Source organism: Phoenix dactylifera, unplaced genomic scaffold (genome assembly GCF_009389715.1).
Source record: "Phoenix dactylifera cultivar Barhee BC4 unplaced genomic scaffold, palm_55x_up_171113_PBpolish2nd_filt_p 000085F, whole genome shotgun sequence".
In the NCBI taxonomy this organism is placed as follows: domain Eukaryota; kingdom Viridiplantae; phylum Streptophyta; class Magnoliopsida; order Arecales; family Arecaceae; genus Phoenix; species Phoenix dactylifera.
The window spans coordinates 953899-963207 of record NW_024067677.1 but is presented as its reverse complement, the minus strand read 5'-3'; the positions used below and the strand labels follow the sequence as shown (position 1 = coordinate 963207).

The 9309-nt window shown below is 35.8% G+C and overlaps 1 pseudogene; it reads left to right on the top strand.

Moving 5' to 3' along the window:
• The first annotated feature begins 3304 nt into the window (after nt 1–3304).
• Nucleotides 3305–9035, top strand: LOC103701728 (annotated as a pseudogene).
• Nucleotides 9036–9309: the final 274 nt, after the last annotated feature.

Genomic DNA, 9309 nt, shown 5'->3' with positions numbered 1-9309 from the left:
GCCCTATCCTGAGAAAATGAAAGATGCTGCGAGTTCTATTATCGCTCATCATATACTACAAGTCAACTCATATGACAAGACTAAGGGTGTTTAATCCTGCAAACCCAATCCTCCATCCTTTATCGTGTATATGGTGAAAAATTCTATGAAAGGCATGCAATGCACTACCCTCATCCATACACGAAAGGCATGTTTGCTTGAGGGGAGTTGGGCTTTGGAACAAGAATGGGAATAAGTGACTCCCAAATGGAGATTCTCTAATTGCTCTAATATTCTTCAAAATTCCAATCCCAACTCTTCTCTAGTATTCAAATACTATGCCATTTCAATTTTGATTTTGATTCCAATCATCAACCAAATACATTGGAGAATATGATTATTTCAATCTCTAATCCATTCTTATTCCGATCTCGGTCGTGAACCAAACACACCTTGAGTTTTTGCTACCCTGATTCTTTCGAAAAAAGCAACCCAACTACCCCCACCATTTCCCTCTTATTTATTTGGTTTTTTTATCTTATATATTGCATTTCTCTATCCACGCAAATGGCGTGACCTAAACTATGGGAAACGTGGGGAGATAAAATCTGCATGGATCCACTGCTGCTAATTATTGTTCACTTCTCTATACCTAATGGTAATATATATACAGCACATTGGTGGGCGTTGTATTAGCGATGGATAGGGATGAAAGTGAATTAGATAATATTCATTTAGATCTATTTTCATATCAGAGTCTATTCGGATATGAATAGAAATTTAAGCATCGGACTAATACACGTATCTGTAAAAAAAAAAAAAAATATGGATAGATAACTATCCAATCCTATCCGATTCTATTTATAATTCTATTTAACTTTATATAGTACTCATTAATTTTTTAAAAAAATATATAACCATATTTATGTACTATATTAATTTGATTTATAATCCACTTAGTAATATTTTTGGCTTATATCTATATTTATATCATACTTTCAGAATCCGATTGATATCCGAATTCATTTAAAACAAATATGGATATAAATTTTTGCATTCAACTAATATTGATATCCAATCTGGTTTAAGCTTTACTTGTGTATGGCATGACACAAAGAAATCATTCTTAACGTGAAAAAGCATGCAAATTATAAAAGGAAAGAAAGAGAGAGAAAGATGGGCGGGGCGGGAGGTTCATGTATTTAGTCCCTTCGCTCAAGTTTTATCAATCAACACGGACCACCGACCAAACGCCTCTTCCACAAACCTGGCTTAGCTGTATGTCTTCACCCTGCCGTATGGAATCGGCACTCCTCTCACAGACAACATGTGCATGATTTCCGGGTGGCCGTCACGAGGTGGCTCTCTCTTTTTCTCCAGTTCTTTACGGTAATAATGGAAGGGTCCCGTTATCACGAGACTTTGGCTCTATGGATGGTTCGGTCCTCATCAAATGGTGGTCTGAGGGCCAGACTGAACTGTTGGCTTGAGATTTTGTTCGCATGGACTTCTGTTTCCCTCAGGATAACCTGTACCAAAGCTGGAATTAATCCAAGGATGGACTTCCGCAATAGAAAAAATGGTAATTGCCGACATATATATGCCGACACTAGATAGAAGCAAGTTGGACTTTATTGTATCTAAGAATGTGGCTCGGTGCATATATGATGAATTTTAGTGTGAAACATGAATTTTTGATGTGTCACTGAATATGTATATATTATGCGACTTGCCTTTCCATTCCACGCTTGCATGCAACCGATGATGCATGAATGACTATGGCAATGGAAAGTCTAGGTGACGACAATGATCTGAGTTACAGCCTCTTGCTCTACTGGATCTCCTAGTTTCACAAGATTTGATTCTGGGGTCAAAAGCAACATTTTGTAGTGCGGAAACGGACGTTCATCAAACTAGGAATAACGAAAGATCAACTGTTCCTTTGGTACCTATAACTGAGATCATCTCCATTTTGTATTCCATTTGATTACTAAAGTGATCAAAAAAATATTGGGAAAACAGAACAACAAAGAATGATTTATTTGTTTTTTAACAAAGCAATCATTGTTATAATGTCAATTATACTATTATAAAATAAAGCTCTAAGATGGAGACAAAGATAATTTATCCAACATAAAAGAAGAATTAGTCAATCTTAGCATTGACCAACTACTAATGCTCATCATGGACAATAAATAATCCTTGAATTGTTTATCCTGCTTCCAAAGTAGCAGTATAATGTCCAAGTGCACTCTCAGAAGTCGACAATATCTCTTATTATATACGATATGGTGCATTGGAAATTTCATTCTAAAAAAATTCATTTATACTCGGCAAGAGGTTAGGAAATTTAAATTAGAATTTTTTACATGAATAAGATCCAAAAAAATTCAAATTTGCATAAATACCTTCTTAAAATTTATATTTATTTTAGTATCCTCATAAAACATTGTTTTTGCACAAATGCTCTAATATGACGGTTTTTCTAACACCGTTAATAAAAACCATATTTATTTTAATTAAAAATAAAATAGAATTTTGATTTTTTTTGTCCTTCATTGCGATCACCTTATAAATGTTTCTTTTTGCACATCGACCCATTAAGGGTATTTTAGTTATTTTAATTTGAAACCATTAATTTTTTTAAAGACGTTAGATGATATGGGTACATATGCAAAAATAATGATAAAAAAAAGGTGTAAAATAGCAAAGCAAGTATTTTAAGAGAGTATACATGCAAATATTAATTTTGGAAGCATATTCATGCAAAATTAGATATTTAGGAGGTATTCATGCAAAAAAAACCTTTTAAATTACTATATTCACTCAACAAGAAGATTAGATTATCTAAAAGAAGTCCATACATTGTTGGAATAGAAAGGAAACAAGAAAACACATCAAGAGATATAACAAGAGATGGAGGAAGCAAATTATATATAAAATCGAGATTCTTCTTAATCTTCCAATCATAATCATCTATATACTATGTGATGATTATCATGGAATCATTCTACATAGTGTCATTAGGCGCGCTACTCCATGTATCACATAAAGAGAGATGAGATCTATCCAAATAGAAAAAAGTCGCCGGCAGTCTTATCTCGACAGCTTCTGGTTGCTATGTGTATAACGTGGGCCATTGTTATGTATATATGATATTTTTTTTAAGGGAAAAGTGAGATCTCCATTGCTTCATTTGTGCATGTGATATAGATAAATTATTACCTGTGATGACGCTGAGAGCCAAGCGAAGGCAGCTTGCCTGCTATATAAAGCAGCCCTTGCCAACATGAAGCCTTGCACCTCTTCTTTCCAATCCCTCTCCCATTCTCAAGTGTTCAATCCTTCTCTCCAGCAACCATCTCTCTCTCTCTCTCTCTCCCCTCTACTCCTGCTATGGCTTCAAAATGTCCGACTACTGGGGATTACATGATCTTTCGCCCCAAGAAAGTAGGACTGCTCCAAATACTAAGCCTTTTGATCTTTAAGAGAAGCCTAGCAAGATAGAAGTTTGTAGAGGTTGGCGCCTCCACCGCCCTCGAGGGCACCGATCCATGGGTTGTTGCTATAACCTTGCTCATCCAGAAGGTTTTATCAGCCATTAGCACGCCCATGGCATGGGTGGGAATCATTGCTGAGTTCATCCTGAACTTGGTAGCCCTTAATGGTGGCATCCTACGCTTGATTTGGCACATTATCACAGGTTTTCTAACAACTTGTTTGCTGAAATATACATGATATAACTTTATTTTGGATGGATACTATTTGATTTCACATTTAGCTTGAAGACACATACAGTGGCACAAGGAGTATATTTCTTTCTGTTTTTAATTTAGAAGTTTTCTGCGACACTGATAATAAAAGAGGAGTCTGGGATTCCTTTAAAAGCATGCATGGGTGCATCAGGCTTTTTTTTTTCGTTTACCATTTTCTTTTTCAGCATTGATCACAAACTATTTTACAGTCCGTACCGTAAAAAAAACACACATACAAAAAAAGCTCAACATGAACTGGAGTTTTTTTTTTTTTTTTTTTTTGAGCGAGAGAGAGAATCAGGATAGGGGCATATACCGTTCATATAATGAAATGAAGTGAAAACGAGCCCTTATAACTTTTAAGTCTTATAACTAATGTGAGATATATCATATTATATCCCCTAAAAAAATTCCACCTGGGGCTTACTCCAAATCATGGTGGGATAGCTCCCGCCGAGCATGCTTTCAAGTCTTATATATCTACTTGAGTGATTTTAAGTTTGTTATTCTTTTTTTGAGTGATTTTTTTTTAGAGAAAGGGGGTATTTTGGGGTCCGGATATTTGGTAATTATCTACCTGTTCAGGTAGTTAAGTCCTGCCTGAGTCTGTTCTTCTTTTCTTGAATGATCTTTTTTTTTTTCAAAGATAAAACAAGGATGAAGTGACCCATGATATGATGTTATAATTATTATTTTTTAAGCAACCCTATGATGTCATAATTACTCATGTCGGTACGTAGGAAGAGTTGCGACCACTGGAATGTGACCATTTTACAATAGTATGCATTTGGGTTTTTTTTTTGCATAGATATTCCCTACATACCGAATTTTGCACGAACACCCTCCTAAAATTACTATTTATATGTACACTTTCATAAAACACTTATTTTGCTATTTTACTATCTTTTATCCTTATTTTTTCATATGTACCTATGTTGTCTAACGTCGTTAAAACATTAACAGTTTCAAATTGAAACGACTACAATATCGTTACTAAGTAGGTGTATAAAAAGAAATATTTATAAAGCGATCGCAATGGAGGATAAAAAAATAATTTCAAAATTTTATTTTATTTTTAATTAAAATAAATATGGTTTTTATTAACGGTGTTAGAAGAACCATTATATTAGAGGCATTTGTGCAAAAATAGTGTTTTATGAGAGTACAAAAATAAATATAAATTTTAAGAGAGCATTTGCGCAAATTTGAATTTTTAGAAGGATATTCATGCAAAAAATCCTAGACATTTCTTCCATTTAAATCAACAATGGTACAATTTTCTTTCTTTCTTTCTTTTTCTGAAGAGATCAATGGTATACATTTTATGAAAAAGACAAAAATGAACTTTTTGTAATAAGATTTATTCTTCTTAAGAGATAAAATATTAAACTCTCTCTCTCTCTCTCTCTCTCTCTCTCAAATGTGTGCAGACATATGTACATGAAAATATCCAGCTTCTGATAGATGTCAAAAATTATATGAAAGCAGGAGTCAGGATAACTACTTTTAAAATGTTTAAATACATGTACCAAAAATATATATATTTCGAAGAATTTTTTTTTTTTTGGTGAAAACGGCAATTCATATAGCTCTAACCTGAGTACATCCTGCCAAGTCAAAAGAAAGTAAAGAGTACAAAGAGGGCGGAAGCTCTGCTATGGACTTTCGAAGGCTTTTTGGTTACATGGATCATACACTCTGTTTCCAGGGCCGTGACGTAGGCGTCAAGAAATTAATGTGGAAAATATGTGCTATCATGAGATCATTGATTTGCTTGGGTTTAAGCATAAATTTGTTTGATTTTAATTATTATTTTTGAGATAGAGAATTGCAATCAAAATCATTTTGAAAAATCTGCAAATTAGTTAGGTTCCAGATCAATAACTCTATCTAACATGACTATAACTGATTGACATTATAATAAAATATAAAGTTGATAATTATATCTATTATTTGTTTCTTTTAAAATATAGCTATTATTTGTTTCTTTTAAAATATAGCTATTTTTTGTTTTTTTAAAAATAATTTATTATATCCCTGCAAGTTTGTTGAATAGGTGATTTATCAGCATATGTTGTTCTCTACTTGTTGTCAATGATTTCATTCAAGATTCGTTATTTCGGTAGCGGATCCCATATCGGTACCATACTAGCACAGTGTCGGTACGGTCTGGTATAGATTTATTTGGCGTAACAAGTATCAGTATGTCATCCGTATTGGATACCGGTACTAAATCGGTATGGTACGGTATGCTCCGTACCATCCGGTTCAAGCCAGTATGATATACTATGGTTTTATTAATACTTTCTTTTGATAACCAAGGAACTAACTCAAACCACCTTGATCCTTAGTTGGTTCAGCTTGGTTCCAACAATCAATAGTTCAGTTTGGTTTTCAAAAGATATTAAATCAACCATTTCCCTCAAAATTAATTGAAAACCAATTAAGATTAGTTTTGGTCCCATTACTGCATTCTCCAATATCCATTTCCTGAAGGGGCAGCTGTAATACTAGACTTAGCTTTATCTTCATGGATGTTACTAATTGCATCATGTAATTCTAACACAATGGAGGTGGCACGGTATGCCCATTCCCTTTTTCCAGTGTCTGTCGTCTTCCCCAACCGTGATGCTGCAAGCTATCGATCCTTCATTGGTCACATTGATGGCCGGCTTGAGCTTCAAAAGAGCAACTCACTGATCCAATACTTCCCCTTGATGGACACCGCGGCAAACATCGGTGATATAAAAATCTTGGATCTCTCCATGATGGCTGCCAAGGTTGCATATGAGAATCCAGCCTATGTCGAGAATGCAGTCACTAATCACTGGAAGGTATGGTCACTGTAAGAAATTCCCAGTGGGTTACGAGAACAGGTTTCACATAAAAGGAGTAGATAATATAGGGTTGAAAAAAATATTTTCTCAATTTTTTGGACAACTACTCTATTTATCTAATGTTTTCTAATAATATACAAGACATCTTTTGAGGTGTTTCATTTTTTTTTTTTTTCCTTTCTGAGCAAAATGGTGGCAAGGTATTTCAAAGATTAATAACTTCAATTTGTGTCCTCTTAAGGATCTGCTTGGATATTCCTGGAGGATCGGGCTAAAAATCTTGCAGGAATCGGGTTTGGCCCATCCAACACATATCTTCTAAACAATGTGCACCAATTATGTTTAATATTAACGAATATGAGATCTGACACAGCCCATATCAATTGGACCTCTTTCACTCCATTCTTGTAGGGTGGAAACAAAAAATCTGGTTTGGCCTGCTCTAAGAAAAAATTGTGTGAATCCTGTTGGATTGCATGGGATTGTCCAAACAGGCCCTAAGCAGTTTGGCAATCCTCCTTTGTTTCCTTCCCTTTTTGACTCCCCTGGTTTTGCAACCCACAGGCTTTCGTTTAAATTTTCAATTTGAGTTTTGGATTAAAGGAATGTAAAGAGAGTGACCGACAACTAATTTGGTTTTCATCCCATGTTTTCATACATTTTTTACCATAATCGTCAATCGCGTTGGAATTGACCTGATGAAACTTAATTGGGATACAATTTTTCAGACCCATATGAGGTGTTCCTCAGGTCTAGATCAACAAGATTTTCACGGTTTTTGAGAAAAGTAAATCTCATACAGTTGAAAGAAAAAAAAAAGACATTTGAACTCAGACAATTTTAGAAGTCATATGGAAAGTTCGTAATATTGGTAGTGTGGATCCACAAAAGATTTTTGTGCAACGACAATATCTTGATTAATATGGCACCTACAATGCCTGCTACTGTTTGCTTACAAAACAGTATTTGCTGCAGAGATGGAGATACATAGATAGAGAAAGAGAGGGAGAGAGAGCATTAGATGGCTAATTTTGTATTTTAATATTTGCAGATGCACTTTGTTGGATTCTTCGATTGCTGGAACAGTAAGTACTCAAACCAAACTTGGCCTGAAAAATCATGATGTTACTTTGCTGATGAGACTATACTATTTAAAACAATCAGAGAGTAACGGGAGCATATATTTTCATGTCTGTAATTAAGAATCTACTCCACCAAGTTTCTTAAGAAAGAATTCAGCCATAGAATAATTAACCAACCTGAAGAGTATGGAATCTCACGGAGTTCCTCGAGAAGAATGCGACGCAAGCTTTCATATTCTGCAACAAGGCAGAGGATGCTGATCTGATTGTTTTGGCCTTCCGCGGCACCGAACCTTTCAATGCCCAGGACTGGTCGACCGATGTCGATCTTTCCTGGCTCTTCACAGGCAAAATGGGGAACATCCACCTGGGATTCCTCAAGGCACTTGGTCTCCAAGATGAGAAGAACTTCCTCAAAGGGTTCCCCAAGGACTACAAGAGCACTCCTGACAAACCTGTGGCATATTATGCCCTGAGAGAAGCGCTCAGGTCTCTAATCCAACAGCATAAGAATGCAAAGATTGTTGTGACTGGACACAGCTTGGGTGGTGCACTTGCAGCCATCTTCCCCGCTTTGCTTTCCTTCCATGATGAGCGTGATATCTTGAGTTCCATGCATGGTGTCATGACTTACGGGCAGCCGAGAGTTGGAGATGCCATCTTTGGAACTTACATCAAAACCATTGTGAGATTGGACTATTACAGAATGGTCTATAGGCATGATATTGTCCCTCGAATCCCATTCGATATGCCTCCAGTCGCTCTGTTCAAGCATTTTGGTACCTGTATCTACTTCAAAGGCTGGCATCATGGACAGGTATGTCATCTTTTTTATAGAACGGTGCTAGCTAATGATGTTGTTCTGCTGTTAGAATTGGTTTCATGAATTCTTATCATTCGTTCAGGTGGTGATAGAAGTCCCAAACCCCAACTACTTTGATCCAAAGTATACGATTCCCATGTACTGGAGTGCTTGGAGCGACCTCTTCAAGGCTCTCTTCTTAGGTACAACACAAGGCCGGGACTACAAGGAAAGCTTTCTCTCAATCCTCTATAGGATTTCTGGGCTCATCTTTCCTGGAATCGCGTTCCACAGCCCAAGAGACTACGTTAATAGCGGAAGGTTGGCTAGAATTGCAAACAAGATTATGGTCTTAACGAAGGATGATTCAGATACCATAGTGTGCCGACTGAAAATAAAGTGTCTGGGTTTAATGGATTGTGCTGGGGAAGCTGTTGTTGTCACAGAGTTTGTGTTTGTTTTCTCCTCCTATTTTTTATAAATAAGCAAGTTCTACATTTTTTTTTTGGGTTTAATGGATTGTGCTGGGGAAGCTGTTGTTGTCACAGAGTTTGTGTTTGTTTTCTCCTCCTGTTTTTAATAAATAAGCAAGTTCTACATATTTTTTTTTTGGATAATAAAGGGGAAGGCAACGACTTGGTCTTTAGCGGGCTTAACCACCCTCGGAAAAACTTGAAATAAGGGGAAGGTAACGACTTGGCCTTTAGTGGGCTCAACCAACAATGAAAAAACTCAAATAAATAAGCTAGGATTACAATTGTAACAACCAAAGACCTCACCTAAAAAGACTAGCCAAAAGATATTATTTGTATGAGAAACTATATATCAAAAGCAAAATAATATTATGTAGAATT